The sequence below is a fragment of the Anomalospiza imberbis genome, unplaced genomic scaffold (genome assembly GCF_031753505.1).
Source record: "Anomalospiza imberbis isolate Cuckoo-Finch-1a 21T00152 unplaced genomic scaffold, ASM3175350v1 scaffold_382, whole genome shotgun sequence".
In the NCBI taxonomy this organism is placed as follows: domain Eukaryota; kingdom Metazoa; phylum Chordata; class Aves; order Passeriformes; family Viduidae; genus Anomalospiza; species Anomalospiza imberbis.
The window spans coordinates 1-21612 of record NW_027099997.1 but is presented as its reverse complement, the minus strand read 5'-3'; the positions used below and the strand labels follow the sequence as shown (position 1 = coordinate 21612).

Genomic DNA, 21612 nt, shown 5'->3' with positions numbered 1-21612 from the left:
GCAAGTGTACACATACACACAATCCTTCAATGTCCTTTCTCAGCTGACCTTCTTTGGTCCATGACAAAAGACACCCATATATTAAAGGGAATTCAAAGCATAAGAGAACACATAGTGAGCTGTAAACTCTAGTTTAAGAGACAGGTTATCTTTCTGATAACTCCTTTGTTATTAGTAAAAAGAGTTGGTCAGAAAACCTATGGCCTTTTTTGGCAAGAAAACACATCAGAAAAAAATAATCCTCTCTGAAAACAGTAATTGAAATTTCTGGATTGAACTTTGATTTGATTTCTAGACTGAGTTTTGCTTTGACATTGTTTGTAAAAATAGTGTTTCTTTACATTTCATTTCCAAACGGCATTTAAAGCATAGGTGGAGCGCAGAAGAAAAGGGAATAGGGATGACTACTTTTGCACTTTCTATCTCATGTATTTAGAGTAGAAAAACTACTAGGGGCCAAAATTAAAAATGAATGACAGAGTTGGGATGATGCTGGCTTTTGATTGGAACCAGGAGTTAAACACTATTTCCTTCATTTAATCTGCCTAAAACATACAATGCTGTCAAAGCAAACACGTTTTTGCTGTAGATGTTATCTTCACTTCCAAAGAACATTAGCATTTGAAATATTTTTTACGGAAGAAAAAAATAATTCCATCTTCTTTAAAACCTTAGAAATAATTAAAACAACAATTCATCAGTTCTGCATGGTGTAAAGGAAAGCAGATGTCCACTATGCCACATTAGTTTATCACATTGGAAAATGAAACATGAAGCAAATAGGAATTTATTGTACAAGTATTATCACCACAAATTTGTGTCCTCTTTTACCTTGGTAGTAAGTTAATCTCCTCAACTTGGAATATTTAAGGAGCACACAGGAGGGCATGGAAGTAGATTCACTTCAGAATGGCAGGTGATGGTGTTGCATCATGGTGAAATTAATCTCTAATCTTCCTACCATTTTAGGGCCACAAAACCAGGAGGTATTTGTTGTAAGCTAGAGCAACCACCAGAAAAATGCCCCAAGACTGGGAGGGAACATCAGCTCCTTCCTCCACCACAGCTGCCATCAGTGACTGTTGCTGAGAAGCCAGCACAAGGCAGTGCTACCCAGCCTATCCCTCAGCATCATCTGTAATAAAACAAAACCAGGCAACACAGAAACTCCACAACCACTTATCTCAAAAACACCACACACAACATTCTCATCCTGAAGTGTTTATTTCTATTTGAATGTCCTTCAGTTTTGCTCAGCTCCTGCCACAAACTCTGGAGCAGCAGGGAGAAAGCACTTGACCTGTCAACCCCGATGTGCTGTGCCACACTCACACCTACGAGAGCCACGGGGTGCTCAGCTTGCTGCCAACCTCAGCAGAAACTAACAGGGCATCTGAGCTGGGTTTAAGGAACTGGTGGCCTAGGGGGCATTTCAGCAAGGTCCACTGGGTTTGCTTTGGCATCTGAAATAAGAGTTTGTCCGGTGCATCCTCTCGCAGAGGAGTAATCGCCCATAGCATTAGCAGAGTTAAACACTTCACTATTCCAGCCCAGCACAGATTTTAGTCTATTAGCTGAAAATGAGATGCCTCCATCCATGCTGTAAGAGCACACACACTCCCCTGCCTACATATATATATAAAGCCCTTTCATTTTATGATCAGTACAATAGCTCTGTGATAGAGAAGGCTATAATATTTTATTAATGTTAAACTTGTTCACCTGGGAATCTATACAAATCACTGTAATCTTGCCTCACTAATGTTTGTTATCAATCTTCTCAATAAAATGAGAGCAAAATATTGCAGAAGTCTCTCTCACTGAGTTTACTATTTTTTTTTTTTTATATTATTTTTTTTCCACCCTTCTCTCCCCCTCTTGCCTGGGCTTCTGTCCAAAGTCACAATGAGTTGAGAATAAGACTTTCAGAAAATATTTTCTAATTCTTTAATCACCTAACTTTGGCATACTCTAGTCATTTGGGCTGGAGCATTTTGATATAAGCGGATCCCATGTAGCTACAGAATCAGGTCAGCAAGGCAATTAATCATCTCTGCATTTACACTCTCAACAAAACAATACAAAAACAAAAGAGAGGATAGAGGAGATGGGAGGAGGAACACCGTAACCCAGCTCTGATGGGCAAATAATTGTCTTGGCTTTGCTTCTGCAGCCACAGCAGAAAGGTGCACAGCTCCCATTTATTAATCACTTTTGCAGAACCAGCCTCCAGGAACACACAACAGAACGTGGGAGGCTCAGTGTCCACTGGCATCTCAGCAGCAGGCTGCAGCAATTTCCTGTGCTTAGCTCTTCTTGCACTAATAGGGGCCTAGTATCCTAAAACAAGGAGCTGGATCCCTCAGCTTGTAAATACTATGTAGTGCCTAAGGCTTGATAACTACAATGTTGTGCTTGTGTTGAACTCTGTGGGAGCAGGACCAGTACAGTCGAGCATTTGCTGTTTTATCCACAGCCTGGCTGTGTTCCCACCACCTGCTGCCCCACACATGCCTCTCTGCTTTCCCCTAGACAGGAAACGATCAGTGGCTTTAAAATTCTCCATAATAGTGCCACTCTAACTATCCTCTTGATCTGTAAGCTCAGAGAAGCACATACCAACAGCTTCCACAATAGCATGAGCAGGCTGCCCAAACTGGCTTGTAAATGGTCTTCAAATTGAATCCCAACAAAAGAAATACCATTCTCCCCCTTTCCACTCCAGCACCCTTGGGAAAGAGATCTTGCTACATCCAGGAGTAAACTGGGGCACAGAAGGGGTAAGGGCATGGAAATTTGAGAATCAAGGAGAATTTTCCTGCTTGGCCACTCAGATGAGCAACACCCTAGAGGCAGAATAAACTCACCAGCACAAAGCTCATGGTGAGACACATATCTATCTAGGTAGTTCTAAACAGGGTGTGAGCAAGCCACAGGGTGATTATCCCCCTCAGTTTGTGGGTGTTTTAGCATGCTCAATGCTTCTGGAGTATATAGCCTAGAACAGACATTGAAAGGGAAGGATCACAAGATATGAAGTTTGGGAGACAGTTCTCATGATGCCTATCACACAACAGGTTTCCTCAGCCAAACATTTTCAGGTAAGAACTTCCCTCAGACATTATCCATTTCCTGTACCTACAACACACATTCCTTGACAAGAATCCAAAAATTACCCTTGAAAAACCTCCCAGAGGCCAAATACTCATGAGTTAACTCCTGATTTCAGGGCTACTTGCTGTGACATCCAGTGGCCTGGATATCCACATGTATCATACACATAGATGTGCAAACTCATAGATTTGAGGAGTGGGGGAAAACTCAGAAACCATTTTCCACCACTCCAGGCAGCCATTCAGAAAGTTCAGTGAACACCACCAGACTCCTTCCCTGCATTCCTCTCTTCCAGCTTCACAGACCAAGAAAACCGGCTCTCACCAGTGCCTTCACTGCCCTGGTACAGCCAATAATAAGTTCAGTCGGTTAAGAATTACTTACATTGAACCAGGATCAATAAAGCTATAGTGTGGCAAAGGCAGTTCAGGCAGGTTTTGCAGGGGCATAACTAGGAGTGATGGGCTGAAATGAAGCAGAAGGAAAATGCTGGCTGAATAGCAAGAGAAATTTGCTTTGCTAATGGGTCAATCAATTAGACCAAGCACACAGCTCTCAAGGGAAGCATGCAGGGAAACCTGTCACTAGGATCACTTAAAACTGGAGTGAAGGAGCTCCGGAGGTTGTCACTGCATAAGCAATTCTGCACTCTGCATTTCACCAGCACTGCAATTCCGTGTAGCCAATGGCATCAAGGCTGAAACTGCCCAGCTTACACCACCTCCCGAGGCAGGAACAACCCTTGCACAGCTCTCTTTACCCTTCTCTTGTATTTAATCCTCCCATGCTCCCAGAATGGCATTCATTGTCATTGAATTTTGGGGTCTTAATTATCTGAAATCTAGCTATCTTATCAGCTAGCACTGATAGAGCGAGCTAGTGAAATAGGAAGTCTTGATAGAAAGTACTGAGGTCTCTCCAACAGCTATCCAGAGAGTCAGAAATAATAATTGTCCAATTCTTTGAAAGTTAAACTTTTACTGAGTAACCTGCTAGACCACAGCTTCTTAAAAACAGCAAAATGATTAGCTGCAATCATGTGAATGTAACAAAAAAGACCTTTGCTTGTTTACCAAGCTGAACAGAGGATACAAAACAATAGGACTTTTGTTTCTACTGTGCAAATACCACGGAGTGAAAATTAAAAGACTGTGCTGTGAGATCAGCAAATGGATAAACAAGATCTTAATAGAATTGCACTGAGTATTGAGGAAACATTTTTCAATGGACACATCAGACACTTGAAGTAATCTCCAACAAATATGGTAGGGCAAACAATTTAGAACCAGCAGTATGGCAGCTCTTGCTCTATCAGTGCAGGGCTACATGTTTCCCACAGCAGCACACATCAGACCTTTTTGACTTAAAGAGACCATTACCTGCTCTGTTCTTGTCGTGTCATTCCTTATCAACAGTCGGATTTGAGCCTTGGCCTGCCAGCATGGTGCTCCCATCAAGACATCAGTTGTTACTGAAGGAGGAGCCAGGGACAACCAAAGCTACAGGAACAGCACAAAACTTCAACAGGCAAGAGCACTAGAGAAACAGAGAGAGGTCCATAAGGCAGCACAGGAAGTGAAAGTGAGGAGCTCAACAGGGCCTAGATGGACAAGTGACCTGAAACATGGGACACAGGACACTGCTCTGGTCAGGAGTCACAGCCATCAAATCATGTTTGTCCTGACACTACTCCAGATCATGAATACTCTCCAGCTTGGAGATGTGCCTTGAAGTCAGTCTTCTGCTAATAACAGTGCTTCATCTGCTTTTTCTTCAAGTGATATGAGTCTTCCTCATCCTATCAAGATCAAGAAGGTCAAATATCCCATTCTTCACCCAAACTTCTCAGACATGCTAGCCCAGACTGACTCTAGGCTCTAGCCAGGCCTATCTTGCCACAGCCAAGGTACCATTTTGACATCTGAATCTTTGCTTGCCCTCTTTTAAATGGCTCACTGCATTTCTTTAAGGTACATTTTGAAACAAGGCACAATCTCCCAAGCACAGACTCCAGGCTGCTGTAAGTTAAAAGACAAGCAGCTTGTCTAGGCACATTCTCACTGCAGATTCAGACCTGTGAAGAAACCAGTATCTCTATTTCTCCCATAGATGGTGCTAATAATTTCTCTCTCAGATATTCATAAATAAAAAGTGAGTTTCTTTTGTGGCAATGCTGCAGTGAGAGCTGTGAAATGGGGCAGAGAAAGCAAAGTACAGAGTCCCAGGAGGACCCCTAGGGATTCCCATAATAAAGATGGGAAATGAGAATCCTGGCTCACCCCAGCAGTGCTTTCTAATCTCTTTCCTGTAAGTGTAAAGTTCCTGAAACCTTTCCCGAGTCTTTGCAGCACCCTTTTCCTCGTGTGAGCAAGGATGAAAAGTGTGAAGCTGGTAAAGGCTTTTGAGGAAAAGTGAACTGGGTTATCAAGGCAAAACAGTGGGAACAGCAGCTTCCATCTCCTGTCACTCCTCTGGAATGAATACAACACCGAAGTTCTAGCAACAACAGTTGCTTAGCATTATGGTTATCAATCAACAGCATGTTTTCACAAAGGATGGCTGGGGTTAAAACCATTTTCCAAATTTCCTTGTTTGTTTTTCCCCCAAATGCATAAACAAAGATCTGCTTAAATATGCCTCAAAGTGTTAGAAATCTACATCAGGGCTTGAGAACTGGGTAATTTAGAAAGAAATTAACTTCTGTAATTCACACAAAAAAATAAAAAGCAAGAAAACAGAATTTGTGAGTAGAATAAAATTACTGAGAATAATTAACATTATTATTATATAAAATCATTGAGAATAATTGCAATGTTAACAATTTCAGTTGTTTCAAGAGCTCTTAGGAAAATTATTACCTTGGCTGTGTACAACCATCTTATTTTTGATTTTAGCACACCAGAGCTGTTGCATTTGTCCTACAACTTCTCATCCCAGGCTAGACCAGGAAAGTGAGAGCAGGAATCAGGCAGAAAACATCCCTGTGGAACACAAAGCAAATGAAAACTGCGTCCAGCCAAGCACGTTCCCTGCAGAGGAAGCAGCACTCACGGACAGCGCCCAAGCAGTCTGGCCAGAGAGCCTCTCTGCAGAAAACAGACAGCAAGGGAGCAAGAGATGAGACTAAAGTCACCCTCTGCCTGGCATCTCAGAAGGAGCAGTCTGGAGATTCACAGAGAGCAGATCTTCCCTGCCCCACATGAATGTGCTGAGCACAAACATACTGAGGGGTGAAAAGGAAGACCAGCAGACCCAGACGGGGTGTGTGCCTTGGTACATGTGGTACCCCTCGTAACACAGGAATTTGTATTTGCACAGCTCAACCTGTGAGCCCCAGGAGATCTTCCCCATCTAACTTTGCACCTTAAGAGGGTATTTTAGTGCACCACAACCTCTGCAGAACCCAAGAACTGATGGATTCCACGAGGAGCAAGGAAAGGATTTTCACGCTCACGCTACGATTCAAGGAACTGAGTTGACATGAGGCACAGGGATTCTCTGCTAAGCACAGGAACTCTGCAGAAGTGGAGGGAGCTGAGATTTCCTGAGCCTCAGCTTAGAACCACAAGCAGATGAACTATCCTGCCTCACTTCTGCCTACAGTACAGCTTCCCCAATAAAAAATACATACATCCCTGAGTACGAAATCAGATGCAAATCCCTTGCTCTACAGAACTCTGAAATTAGCATGAGGGAAGAGAAGAATACTCTTGAGCTGCAAGTGAATAGAAATCAAGCTATTGTACAGCATCTGTTGCTGATTCTCTTATGCTTGTTTAAGCTCTGAAATATTAACCACAGTCATTATGGAAGGCTCTCTTTTGACAGTGTGTCTTATGGTTCATTTACCAAGAGAAAATGGGTGCAATTTTAGCCAGTGTTAATCTGCTTTTATCAGAGAAAGGAAACTAATCGCACTTTATGGGAAGGATAGAGAAAGGCAGGCAATGAAATTTTCTGAACTTCCCCCCTTCTTCCATCTAAATCTCCACCAGTTTCCTCAAGCCCCTGCTCCCCACTCACCCCACATCAGGGGCACCTCAGCACGGCTGCCCTGAGCATGTGCCCCGCATGGCAGCACAGGGGAGTCCAGAGGCAGCTCCAACAGGCAGTGTGCACTCACAAGAGAGCACTCCTCCACTGAGGGACACGATGGGAGGTTAAATTAAGTTCTTACACACCCTCTGAAAGGAAGAAATTACATTTTAGGACACATCCTAATATATCCTGCTCCTTCTGAAAGTACTTTTCTTTCATGTTCCCCAAGGAGACAAAGTACAGTACTGAGTAAAAGTGTTAGTGTGTTGCCAGCACTGAGAATTAGGGATTAAGGGCTCTTACATTAACTGTTGTTTGATTTAAGATACAGCCAAAAAAAATTCCAAGTGGCACAAAAATCATTTTACTGCATCAACTTTTATATGCATTGAAAATTCCAAAATAATTACTTTATCACCCAGTGCTGCCATTTGAATTGGAATCAAGGTCCATTTTCATTTAACACAGAAATGTCAATTAGAGCTGAGGGAGTCATTGATTTTTTTGGTTTGCTGGCCAGGTAGAAAAAAATAATTGAGGAAAAAAAGCACCTTGTGTCAGTCTTAATTTTTTTCCTCCTTGGAAATGCAAACCTGAATGCAGCTTTGCATCTGGATGAACAGGATCCAGTACACACAGCTTTTAAGATAACAGCAGTTACCTAAACAGTTTGAGATGCTGTGCAATTCCCATAAAAACAGTTTGAGATGCAGTGCAATTCCCATACCTGGACATGAGGCAGGACACGTTTCCCAAAGGAGGCCCTTACTCTGTGAAGCAGCAGCCAGAAGTAATGCCATCTCAGGTGTCCAGCACACTGAATCAAGGTTTTTGTATCACGGGATCATTTTAAAATGTAGAATATAAGAATCGGAAATCCGTTCCAAAAATGTTGCCTGATTCAAAACAAAAAATGTTGCATTTAAAGTTTAATGATTTGGGCTTGTTGAGGGCTATTTCTCAGGAGCCTTGGAATCAAAGGAAAATCAATATGAGCCTACAAAATGCTTTGGCCAAGCTACAATAGCGTTTTCCAGAGAAAGAAGTCTTTAATGGGGCAGTTTCATTCCCCTCGCTGGAGCTCTGCACAACGCGAGCGTTGTATTCACTCGGCTGTGGTATGAAAGGCCCAGAGGGTGTGAGATTGTCCAAGGCCAATGCTGACTTGCAGCCCTTCATATGTAAAGCTGTGTCACAACTCAATAGGTCTCTAACCCCTCCAGAATGAATTAAGGACTTCTGACATCCTTGCTTCCCCCTCTGGACTGACTTCACTGTGGTCGCCACATTAGGGAAATACAGACATCTTATCTGAAGTCAGGAGGAAAGGGAGAAACCTATTTTCTACTACAAAGTACCGTATTAAGAAGATGGAAAGCTATAACCTGTCACCCTGATTTTTTAAGATTTTCTAAAGCCTTCTGAGTTTACATCCTTGTAGAGAACTTTCTCACGCAACTTTCTGTAAACAAGCTATTGTTTTGCATTCTTTCATAGAGGCGGAGAAATCTGATGTACTGGTAGTTTGTCCAGTGTAATTTGAGAGGTGGCACATTCACCCACCAATCCACTGGCACCTTTTGAGAACTATAAATGATTGGAGTCAGAGGAAATAAATTAGTCTCTTCATGGTGACCAAAGCTGTGGTGCGTCGTTTTTCCTGGTGTCCTCTGGTGACATCTGGGAGCCGCCGGCGCGTACTACAGCTTAGGTCGGGTCAGAGTGTGCCTACCCCCCCTCCTCTTTGGCGTTTTGCCTGCTGTGTTAGTGATGGAAACCTCTATGGGTTTCGGGATGAAATCTCTGATGTTGGATCTCTGGAGGGATGTCCTGGAGAGGAAACATGTTTCTGTCTCCTGGAGTGATTTTGAAAGGCTGTTCTTGTGGGCGAGGCAGCAGGGGTTCTTTTCTGACTTTAGGGAGGTGATGTCCCGGGAAATGTGGTCTCAGTTGGGGGCAGTCTAATGGACGCCCTGTTTGATGATTGCTCTGTGGACGTTGGGCCATTGCTGGTGCAATGGAAAATATTAGACGTGGCTTGGCCGGGGTCTGAATTTTGTAGCTCTCGGAGCTCTTTGGGGGGACCGTCCGTCTCGGAGGTGGACGACGGGGAATTTGAGTTCATGCAGGATGCAGGCGCTTCCCCTTCTCCCCGAGGCAGTGAGCCGCTGGAGCCGGCTCGGCCGCCTCGCCCCGCCCCGCGCCGCAGACGCAGAGAGCCGGGGGAAAAATCGCCCTCTCTTTGTGCCTTCCCGGCGCTCGGGGGCGAAGCGGGGCCCGTGGATCAGCCCCCGCCTCTGACTGCGTCTGATTCGGTGACAACACTTTGTCCAAACTGCGGTGTTTCCACGACATACCCCTGGGGGCGGCGGGAGCGGGCTCGCCCGCTCCGACCTCGGGCTCGTCCTGCGGGGCAGCGGCGTCTCCCGTTCCCGAGCCTGCGCAGCCTGCTGGGCGTGCGGCGGCAGTGGGAGCCGCCGGAGCCGGGGCGCTGGCCGCTGTTCCGTCGGGCCCCGGCCCAGCAGGCGGGCAGCCCGCCCCGCTCCGCCCGGCGGGGGCGGTGCCCGCTGCGCGGCTCCGCGGCACGGCTCCGCCGCTCCTCGGGCCGTGCCGGGCTCCCTCGTGTCGGCCCGTGGTGCCGCGGCTCCGCACACCGCGTCTCTCTCTGCGCCCCATCCCTGCCCCGCGCCGGGGGCGGGGGGCGCCGCGCCGGGTCTGCGTTCCGCGCCGGCGCCTGTGTCCGCCGCGGTGCCCTCTGCCAGCGCTGCGGCGGGCGGCACCGCCGAGCTGCCGGCTGCTTCGGCCCCGCTCCCCCGCCTGCCGCGGGGGCTGAGGCTGCGGCGGGGCGCGGGGCTGTTTACCTTGAGCGCGGCTGCTGACGCGGCCGGCGGGAGACCGGTGGGTTCCCGTGGCCGCGGACCCTCCCCGTCGGCTTTGTGGACCCTCCCCGCCTGCCAGGTGACCGTGCGTCCGAGGCACCGCGGGCGGTTTTGGCAGGAGGTCCTGGGTAAGGCTGAGGAGATGTGCGACTCTGCCTCCTCGCAGCGCCTGCAGGATCGCGGAGGAGGCTCCTCTGGCTCTGCTGATGCTGCGGGGAGCGTGGTGTCAAGTGATGCTGCACTGCCTTGCAGTCAGGCGGCTGCTGCTGTCCCTGTGGAGCCCAGGGGACGGGACACGGCAGGTGATGCGACCTTGCCAGGGGGTCCCCGGGCTTTCCCTGTGCTTAGGGGCGTTACTCACAGCACCCATCAGCCTTTATCGTTTAAGATGGTGAAAGAAATCCGTGACACCGTTGCCCAGCATGGTGTCGGGTCTGCTGAAGTTACGCAGACGATCGGAATGCTCCTTGCTGAGATGCTGACACCTTCCGACATCCGTTCTGTGGCACGTGCTCTTTTTGACTCTGTGCAGTTTGAGGTTTTTGAGGCCAAATGGGCTCGTTTGGCGGCCAGCGCAGTGCAAAGGAATGCTATGCTCGGGCCGCAGGATCCCCTCGTGAGGATGACCTCATGCAACAAACTCTGTGATGTCACAGCCCAATCTGTGACCTCACACAACCCACGCTGTGCTGTCACACAGCCCCTCTCTGACATCACAGCTGCTCTGTGCCTCCATGACACAGCCACAGAGGTGCTGCTGTCACAGATTGGGCTATGGCATCACAGAGTTTGTTGTGTGAGGTCATCAAGCAGCTAAGGCGTGATAGAGGGGACTGTGTGACATCACAGAGCAGGCTGTGACATCATGGCATGGCTGTATGACATCATAGAGCGGGCAGTGAGGTCAAAGTGTGTGCTGTGACATCACAGAGTGGCAGTATGACATCACAGGGAGGGTTTGGTGACATCAGAGAGTGGACTGTGACATCACAGAGTCGGGTATGAGGCCATAGAGCAGATTCTGCCCAAGAGCTTACAGAGCTCAAACTTAACAGGACTTAACTTATACCTTAACCTTAACTTCCACCTTCAACTTCACAATTTAGCAAAAGAGCAGCACTTTACAGTATTTAACCGAACTTATAACCTATGACTTTGCAATTTAACTGAGAAATAACATTTAACAATATTCAACTTGGCTTATATTTTAAACCTAACAACTTAGCAAAGAACAACTCTTAGCACAATTTAACTTAGCTTAGACCTTGTGATTTAACCTCACTGACAGGCCTGACTGGCTCAGCTATCCAAGGCACTCAGACCCCTCAGAGAGCAGCATTTCTGCCACATTTCCCGAGCACAGGCACTCCTGTGTGCACACAGACACAAAGAGTCAGTGCAAGGCACCTGTGAGAAATTCCCCTGAGGGCAGGGAAATGCTCCCTTGCCGATGCTTTGGCATCTCCCCAGCGGGGGAAGGGCTGAGCCTGGAGGAGTGGGGGGATCGGCCCAGGCTCCCTCGTTGTTGGGGATCCCCGAGTGCAGCAAACGGGAGAGTTCCCGGCTCGGAGAGGCCCCACTCCGAGGGAGTCGCTGGCCCAGGAGAGCTCCAAGGGGCTCCTTTTGGAGCGCTGTCTGTAGGGCCCCAAGAGAGGGGCTTCAGTGCCAGCAATGTTTCATCCTGGCCGCACTTGGCATCCACAGCTTTCTTTGGCAGGGTGAGAACAGGGCTGTTGTGCCACCGAGGGAACAAAAACACTTCCCGGGGCTGCTCCTAAAGCAGCCAGGAGCTGGTTGGGCAGCAGCAGTGCCTGGAGCAGACAGTGTTTGTGATGAGCTCCAAGGAGCTGAGCCCAGGGGCTGTTGGCCAAGGCCGAGGCCCAGCGAGCATTTCTCAGCTGGCAGGGCGGCCGGAGAAGGTGGAGGCGGGGGAATAATTCACGCCCTCAGCGTGCTCCCAGTCGCTCCCAGTGTTTCCATGTCCGTGCCCCAAGTGCTGCTCCCAGCCCTGATCCCTGGGGATGGGAATGTCCCGCTCCCTTGCCGGGGCAGGGTCACACCTGAGCCAGGTGTGCAGGGCAGGCCCTTGCCCTGACCCCCAGCACTGTCCCAGCTGCAGGATCTGCTTCCCACCGGCCTCTTCCTCCTGCGGCCCCGAGCCCAGCTTGGTGCTGAACAAAGGGGCTGGGCCGAGGCCATCCCCCGGCGGGGGCTGCACACCCCCCTGCCCCCTCCCCAAATTCCCTCTGGGGGAGCAGGAGCTGGGGCTGGAGCCCTGTGGGGAGGGACAAGGGGGTGACAATGGGATGGGGGGTGTCACACATGCTCTGGGGGAACACACACGGCCCCGGGGACCCCCCCATATCTTCTGCAGAGCCAGAACGATGAACCCCACCATGGAGCCACTGAGCTCTGGCAGTATCTTGGGGGGTGGGGTCTGGTGGCAGCTTTGGGAGTCTGGGGGAGTCACAACCACCCAAAAACGCCCTCCCAGCCCCACAGCCACTCCCAGACTCCTCAAACCACCCCACAGCTCCCAGACAGGACCCCCCCCCCCCAACTACTCCCTTCAAGATAAATGACCCCAAGAACCACCAAAACCCGTTTCCATCTCCCCCAGAACCCACCCAAATTCTCTGCAAGCCACACAGCCCTTTCAGGGACACAAATCTCCCTCATAGACCCTGCCAAGCCCCCTCCCAGCACCACAAATGCCCACAGGATTGACAGAAGCCCTTCCCAGTCCCCCCAAGAGCCCCTAAACGCCCACCTCCCATGGCACTGACCAGGAGAGCTTGGTGGACAGGAACATTTACAGCCAGGATCAGCTCGGGCGCTTCAGCAGTGATTTGGGCACTTTGGGGGAACATCCTGGATAGGGAGACCCAGGCCAGGGACTGGGACAGACAATTAGAATTCTTAGAGAACAGGCGGGCTCAGGTGGACACCTTTTGCCGGCACACCTATGAGATTGTGGACATGTCCCCTGCCTTTGATAGCTTCAGAACACCCAAATCCTCCCAAATATTCTATTGAACCAACCCCAAATTCACCCCCAAATCCAGGTAAATGGTGCAGCTTTAGATCTCTTTGCTCAATTTTTTATTTTCACCCCAGTTTTGGTTGTGTAGACAGGGTGAAGAAAAAAATTATTGAAATGGAAAAGACCTCCAAGATCATGCAGCACTGCTTGATGCCACCAGAAGAAATAACTGGACAGAGCGGGTGAGATTTTTTTGGGGTGTAAAGTCAACAAATCACTTTCTGCCAGTGAATTTCCAGTTTAGATCAGAGTCCTGATGGATGTTCCTGCCCCTGTGTTCATCCAGGTGCCTATGGCGATCCAGGAGGACGTGGAGACCACCTTCCAGGTGTCTTCTCAGCAGGAATCACTGGGAATGTGGGTCACCAGGGCTCTGACCAAAGTGGGTCCTCCCATGGGGGATGGAGTTGGAGCAGGGCACGAAGCTCTTCCCACAGCTGAGGCATTTGCAGGGCTTCCCTTACCGGTGCCTCCGTTGGTGTTGGGTCAAGGTAGAGCTTCTGGAGAAGCTCTTCCCACACTGGGGACACTCGTAGGGCCTCTCCCCAGTGTGGATGCGCCGGTGGGTGACGAGGTGGGACTTTTGTTTGAAGCCCTTCCCACAGTTGGGGCAGCGGAAAGGCCTCTCCTCCATGTGAATCCGCTGGTACCTGAGGAGACTGGAGCTGGTCTGAAACCTCTTCTGACACTGGGAAAATTCGTAGGGCCTCTCCCCAGTGTGCATGCCTTGGTGGGTGACGAGGTGGGAGCTGCAGCTGAAGCCCTTCCCACACTCCCCACACTCGTAGGGCCATTCCCCGGTGTGGATCATCTGGTGCTGGATCAGGTGGGAGCTCTGCCTGAAGCTCTTCCCACACTCCAAGCACTTGTAGGGCTTCTCCCCATGGTGAACCTGCTCATGGCCCACCAGCTCCGAGCTCTGGCTGAAGCTCTGTCCACCTTCCTGGCACAGGATGCCAGGGATTTTTGGGCTCCCGGGGTCCCTTCTCCCCTCCTTCTCTGCTTTGGGCTGCAGGGGCTCCAAGGAGCCCCCCCTGCCCCTCTCCAGGCTGTTGAGGGTCCCGACAATGGTATCGCTCCCCCCTCTCTGGGCTCCCCACTTTGGGCTCCTGGGGGACACAGGGCTCTGCTCCTCCAGGTTGCCTCTGCCGGCAGCTGCCACCGGGACCCACCAGTGTCCCCCCAAGGGGCCTTTTCCGCTCAGCTTTGCAGTTCTTCATTCTCCAAACATCCCCCCCAAAAACCCAACCCAGGGACCCCCCCAGGATATCTGGGCCAAGCTCCCCATCCCTGGTCACCCATGGGATGGGGGCTGATGGTCCCAGCAGGGCTGTGAATTCAGGAAGGGCTCGACCTTGTGGTTCCTTTTTCTTTTCCTGATCCTCCTTTGTCCCTCCTCTTCCTCTTCGTCCCACTCCTCCTCTTCCATCCCTCCTCCTCCTCCCTAAGCCCACCTCCTTCTCCTACTTCCATCCCTTCTGGCTCTCCTCCTCCATCCCTCTTCTTCCCTCCCTCCTCCTCCTCCCCAAAGAGCAGCGACACCCTTGGTGCCCCGTTCCCGCAGCCCTGGCAGCCCGCGGCAGGAGCGGGGATGGAGCCGGGACAGGTCGGGATGGGCAGCGCGGGGCTCTCGGCTGGTTCCCAACCGCTGGGGGCGGGGGGAACCCGGCCCGGGCAAAAGGAGAGGCAAACTGGGGAAACTGGGGGCTGCACATCCAAACTGGGCCTTGCTGGGGACCCTGCCAGGGGACTGCCAGCCCTTGGGGCTCCTCTCAGGAGATCCGGGATGGGGGAACGCAGAGAGGGCTGGGAGATCCCAGGAATGGCAGCACTGGGAGTCACTTTGTTATACTAGGATCGTACTGGGATCATACTGGGAGCAGCTTGGCCCATGCTGGGGCAGACTGCGGTCACACTGAGGGAGACTGGGATCATATTGGGATCATACTGGGATCACACTGGGACAGAGTAGGAGCCTGCAGCGGGCAATTGAGACCATGCTGGCGCAAATAGGATACACTGGGAGTGACTGGGATCATTCTGAGTTTGACTGGGAGCAACTGTGAGCAACCGGGATCATGCTATGAGCAAGTGGGAGGAACTGGGAGTCACTGGGTGCATGCTGGGGGTGACTGGAAACAACTGGGCTTTTACTGGGATCAACTGGGATCATGCTGGAGGTGACAGGGATCATATTGGCAGTGAGTGCAACTACACTGAGGCTGACTGGGAGTGGTGGTGAACAAATGGGATCATGCTGGAAGGAACTGGGAGTGACTGGGAGTATGCTGGAAGGAACTGGGGTACACTGGGAGAGACTGGGAGTGGCTGGAACAAAAGTGAGGGTGAAAGGGAGCAACTGGAACCATGTGGGGCACAACTGGTTCATACTGGGAGTGACTGCGAGTAGACTGGGCTCATCTCTGGACCATACTGGGAAGGACTGGACTAATATTGGGAGTGTCTGAGTCTGACTGGGAAAACACCAGGCACATCATCCCCCATACTGGGTGTGACTGGGAGCAACTGGGAACACACTGGATGAAAGTGGGAGCAACAGGGACTGTGCTGGGGGCAAATTGTATCATAACGGGGACTGACTGGCAGCAACTGGGCTCCTGCTGGGAGCAGCCCCTGGCGGCCCTGGGAGCCCCGCACCCCTTTCCCGGCCATGCCGCCCCTCCAGCCCCAGCACCCCCCATTGCCGGGGTGCCAGCACTGCCAGGGGTCCCCCTCTCTCGGGGTCCCCGCTGGGGCTTCTGGGGCTCTTCTCTCTCTGGGCTCCCGCTCAGGGCAGCCGCGGCTCTCCTGGGGCTCCCCAAAACCGGTGTCCCTCTGTCGGGGCTCTGCTGCCCTCACCGCCCACCGGGACCCCCGAAAAACACCTCCCGGGGACCCCCCGATGTCCCCCCGAGGACCAGCTGCGGCTCGGCTTTGGAGCCCTGCCAGCTCCAAACATCCCCCCAAAAAAGTCCCAAACCCAGGGAGCCCCGGGATATTTGGGCCGAGCTCCCCCTCCCCGGGCACCTGCGGGATGGGGGCGATGCTCCCGGGGTGCTGCGAGCTCAGGCAGCGCCAGGGCCACGCGATTCCTTCTCTCCTCTCCTCCGGCTGCTCCCTGCTGCCGCTGTGCCTCTTCCTCCCTCCCTCCTCCTCCTCCTCCGCTCCCGAAGCCCCCGCAGCCGCGGGAGGGGCGGGGATGGAGCCGGGACAGGTCGGAACGCAGAGAGGGCTGGGGGGATGCCAGGAGTGGCAGTGCCTGGGCTGTCCTGGGATCATACTGGGAGCGGCTCCTGGGTGGCCGAGTTCTACTGGGATCATACTGGGATCGTACTGGGAGTGAGGAGGAGCAGCGCAATAGCTCCAGCGCTGGGGCTGGGGGCGCTCCTGGGGCCCCGGGGGGGCAGCGAGAGGTGAGGGGGACCCCCGGCACCGGGACTCTTTGGTCGCCCATTCCGGAGCACCGAGGGGCCCCTGAACTCCCATTCCCGGGCGCCGCCATCCCCCCGCACCCCCATTCCCGGCCTGGGTTCCACCCCGCACCCCCTTATCCGGCACCGGCAACCCCCGCTCCCCTTTCCCGGCCATGCCGCCTCTCCCAGCACCCCGAGCCCCCTTTTCCTTCACCCAGAGACCCCCTGGACCCCTATTCCTGCCTTTCCCAGTGCCCAGCCCCTCCTTTCCTCAACACCGAGGACACCTGGGACCCCTATTTCCAGCCAGCCTGGGTTTTCCCACCTTTTGCTGAGAATGGGGACACCGGGGACCCTTGCAGTCCTCTTTCCTGACGATAGTGACACAATTAGGCTCGCCCAAACGCCTCCTGGATCTCCCCTAAGCCCCCAGTGGGGATTCCTGGGAGTTCCCCTGTGTTCCCCCTTTCCCAGGACTTTGGGGGTCCCCCCGACCTGTCCGTGCACCCCTAGATTTCTTCCACAGCCCCCTGTGATGGTGGGGGTGGGGGCCGAGTGCTGGCGCCCCCCTGCCTGCAGCAGATCCAGCGGGGAGGGGAGTTTGGGGGGGGTCCCTGAGCATTTGGGGTCCCCTGGGTTTTGGGGTGACCCCCGGGCCTCCCAGGATCTCCCTGAACACGCTGACGCTGCCCGTGCGCAGTGGGAAGGTTCATACCCGGCACGGGGTCTCAGCTCTGTCACCGGCATTGCCCAGGAACCCCCAAACCCTCCCGGGAACCCCCAAATCCCCCGGGACACCCAGACCTCCCCGGGACCCCAAAATCATCCCTGGGCCCTCCAAAAACTCCCCAAGACCACAAAAACCCCACACAGACACCCTCCAAACCATCCCAGGACATCAAAATTCCCACAAGACCTCCCAGCACCCCCAGACACCCCTGAGAAGGTTCTTACATGGCAGAGGGTCTTTATCTCTGTCACCGGCAGGTACCCCAAACCAGCCTTGGGTTCCCCCTGGGATCGCCCAATCCCCCCCTTTGGGAATCCTGAAAACCCCCCTGGGAACCCCCAAAAATCCACCGGGACCCTAAAAACCCTGGATATAGACAAAACCCCCGTCAGGAATTCATCATGAAATTTATACCCAGCATGGGATCCCCATCACCATCATCGGCATCACCCGGGTACCCCCAGATCCTCTCGGGATCCTGTGCCTGATGCAAATGGAAAGAGAACTGGGGTGTGAAAAATAAAGCTTGTTTCTTTTCAGAAAAACAGCAATGAAAACACAGAACACATTTACATTGTAAGAATATTTGTAACAACAACAATCTATAGAACGTATATACCTAAGAACATATGTTATGGTTTGACGCTGGCGCGATGCCAGCACTCCCATGAAAATGCACTTTTTAAAATAATTGCTGTGAGATGTGATCAGGAACAGAGCAGAGCAGGCTCAAGCTTAATAACAAAGAAAAGAACTTTATTAAACTACTACTACTATAAAAACACAGACACTCAATCCTGGACGAAGACCTTCCAAAACACTCTTCCTCCTCCCAACTAATTCCCACCTAATTTCCAAATGGAACCACAGTGAGACACCACCCGGGATCCTGATCAAGTTGCCACCCTTCAGATATTCAAATACTCAATCTTTCAAGGGAGACAGGAGTCTCTCCTGTGCCACAGACCCCCCAGGAAACACAATTGCCACCCTTGTGTTTCCATGTCACACATGGCAACTGCCCAGAGAAAATCTGCCGTGGTGAAACTCTCCTCTCCATGTCACAGTGCTCTCACCACCGTGCATGGACAGACTGCTCATAGGGTTCCTTTAAGGATGCTTTGCCATGGACCAAAAGAGACAACAGTTCAGTTTCTTATTGCGGGACTACAGTCCCCCCCATTTTCCCCTGGGGCTGAGGGTCCAAGAACAGAGGTCTTCTTCTCCTCTTCTTCTTCCTTGAAGATAGAGGGCTTCTCCACACTTTCTCCTCCAACTCTCCTCTGTTCTCTCTAATCCTCTGCTGGTAATCACTAATACAAGTCTCTTGGCTCACCAAACCACCCCCCTAAGTGCAGCTTCTGTCAGGAGAATTTGGTTCAGTCTATGGCTAACAAGAAAAGTCCAGCCACAAGCCACTCCATCATCTCCTTCCAACTCAAGAATTTCTTCTTCCATCATCTCGGATCCCAGACTGTCTCTCTTCTACTTCAAATCAAGGAGGAGTAATATTTTACAAAGCCTTCATTTCTCAGGAAAGGGTTAAAAGCTCAGACTCCCTGGACGGCTGATATCTCTGCCCAGCAGCCGATTCCCAAGGCCAAGGCTGGGCACCTTCCCCCACCCCTTCTCCTCCGCGCCAGCAAAGTTACAGGTGCCGTCTGGACTCTCTGTCTCTTCCCTCTTGGCGGGGGGAACGACAAAGACATCTCCACTTCTCTCCAAAGGAGCTGGCTCGGTTCCAGTCCTTCAGCCCCCTCGGCTCACCTCGACCAGACCGCATGGCTTCCCCTCCCCCACCCAGCCCCATGGCTGGGCAGGGGAGATCTGCACTGCACCCTGACCGGAACCAAAGAGAGCGAGCTCTTGGGAGTTCCTGCTTTTAACCCCCTGTGTTCTCAGAGGCGTATCCACACCTTTAGTGGCCACTTAAGGTGCCAATATCCAAACTTGACTACTGATTGGTTTGACCCAACTTCCTGAAAGAATTCACTTCCATGTCAAACCACAACAGCATATCCAACAAAAGTCAATGAAACGTATTTACAGAAGACAAAAAGAAGCCCTGAAACCTATGGCCTAAAGACAACAACAAACTCTACAACGTATGTACAAAAGGGTGGCGTCTCTGTCCGGGATCTCCATCGGTCCTTGAGGAAAAGCAAGAGGCACAGTGACTCCAATCAGGCAGAGAGGGCTCTTCCATGTGCCCCCAGGCTGGCCCAGCAAGCGCAGCACAGGCTGGGGATGGCCACCAGAACCCAATGCACCGGGTCCCACATCCCTGAGCAGGGACCACCCAGCCCAGTCCCAGCCTGGCAGCAGGGGACCCACTCTGCCTGTGGGGACCACATGCCTGTCCTGCTGCTGGTATTGCTCTTCATCCCAAGATCATGGCCTCTTCCTCATCTTTTTCATCAATGTCCATGTCCTCAAGGTACTCTTCCATTTCCACGTCCATCTCCTCTTCCACATCTACCTCCATCTCTTCTTCACCAGTCTCTTCTCCATCCACTTCCATCTCCTCCTCCGTATCCATCTGCATGTCCACCTCCATCTCTTCCTCTCCAGTCTCTTCTTCATCCACTTCCATATCCTCCTCCGTATCCATATGCATGTCCACCTCCATCTCTTCCTCTCCACTCTCTTCTCCATCCACTTCCATCTTCTCCTCTGTATCAATCTCCATGTCCACTTCCATTGCATCGTCTCCACTCTCTTCTCCATCCACTTCCATCTTCTCCTCTCTATCAGCCTGCATGTCCACCTCCATCTCGTCCTCTCTCTCTGTGACAGCCTGCAGAGATAGCTACACCTCAGAGTGGGGTCCCTGTCCCACCCCATCCCCACAGAACTCCAGCCCAGCCGGGCAGCTGGGGGGTGTCCACCTCCATGGAATGGCACCGTACCTTCCTCAGGACAAATGTGAGCATCCTGCAGGGACGGATGACAAAATCCAGGCAACAGAGAGCTTTCAGGACTGATGGGAGTATCAGGGCGCAGGTGACGAGAAGGGTGACAGGGAGCATGGTGAAGGGTGAGCTGGCACGAGGGCTGGCACAGGGTGGGCTGACACAAGGGCCAGTGGTTGTGTTGTGCTCTTTGCTGGACGCTGGAGGTTCCTGCTGGAACATCACATCTGTGACATCACAGTGGATCTAAAGAGCATCTTGTCCCAAGCTGAGCAATCTTCCCCAGCCCATGCTGCTCACAGCCCTGTTGCCAAGGATGGGGCATCCACAGCCTGGGCCAGTGCCTCAGCAGCCTCCGTGTAAAAGAACAGCTTCCTCAGATCCAACTTCAATCAGCCTCCTGCAGTTGAAAGCCATCCCCCCTTGTCCTGTTGCCACGGGCCTGGCTGAACACTGTCCCCGTCTTTCCTGTGGGACCCTTCCAGTCCTGCAGAGCTGCAGTGAGGCCTCCCCAGTGTCTCCTCTTTCCAGGCTGAGCATCCCCAGCCCCACTTGGACGGCAGTCAGGTAGATCAGGGGGAGTCAAGGCTGAAGTCAAATAGCATCAGGAACTGAGAGGTGGAAGCTTTAGGCCCAGGTTCGCCTCTATAATAACAGTGGAGGGGAAGATGGTGGGACACTGGCTCTGTTCTAACTGGTGAATATTTTCTTTTTTTTTTTTTTTTCCTTCTTTTCTGTCATGCTGATGCAGGTGTTGCTGTTTGCAAGGAAGCTTGGCACAATATCCATTGTCTTCTCCATTTGTGAAACACCAAGCAGAGTCTGGGCAGGCTGATGATGCAGAGCAAAACCTGCAAATACACCGGTGATCCTGAGCCTGGAGGATGCAGCTAAACCCGGCCAAAAATAATTTCTGGAAAGTCAAGCCTGGTTTACATTTTCTTGAGTTTGGCTATGCCAACTTCACCAGTCATTCATAAAAAAGCAAACATAAAGCTCAAACCAAAACGGACAAAAACCCAAACAAACAAACCCACGCAAACCAATCAAACAAATAGATAAAAAAAACCTAATAAAACCAAAGAGAAATAGGAGTTAGTATTAGTTGTGAGGATATCACAGCAGGCAAATGGCTGCTTCCCACAGGATCACCATGAAAAGCCACATATAACAGCTGCTCCAAGATATACCCAACAGGAGAACTGTAAAAGTGATACATGGCCACTTTGGGGGCAGCTCCACATTAAGGTGAAGGATGAGCACACAGTGGTACAGATCCAGCATTCCCCACCCTCCAGGCTGCTGTGTGCTCCTGATGATGCAACTGAGAGCTTGGATAGCAGCAATGACAAACCTGCCTCTGGAATCAAAGTAGCCCCTCCTTTCTCCCCTGAACAATCAGCAAATTCTTGGTTCACTGACGCCTCTGCAAAACGAGAGGGGAAGGTGTGGAGATACAGGGCAGCAGCCCCCCACATTTCCT

General features: G+C 51.6%; 1 long non-coding RNA gene across 1 annotated transcript; it reads left to right on the top strand.

Annotated features, from left to right (window-relative positions):
* Nucleotides 1-20674: 20674 nt before the first annotated feature.
* On the top strand, nucleotides 20675-21331 carry LOC137466664 (uncharacterized). The gene is made up of 2 exons (XR_010995261.1): nucleotides 20675-20766; nucleotides 20881-21331. It is a non-coding gene; the product is annotated as an uncharacterized lncRNA (long non-coding RNA).
* Nucleotides 21332-21612: the final 281 nt, after the last annotated feature.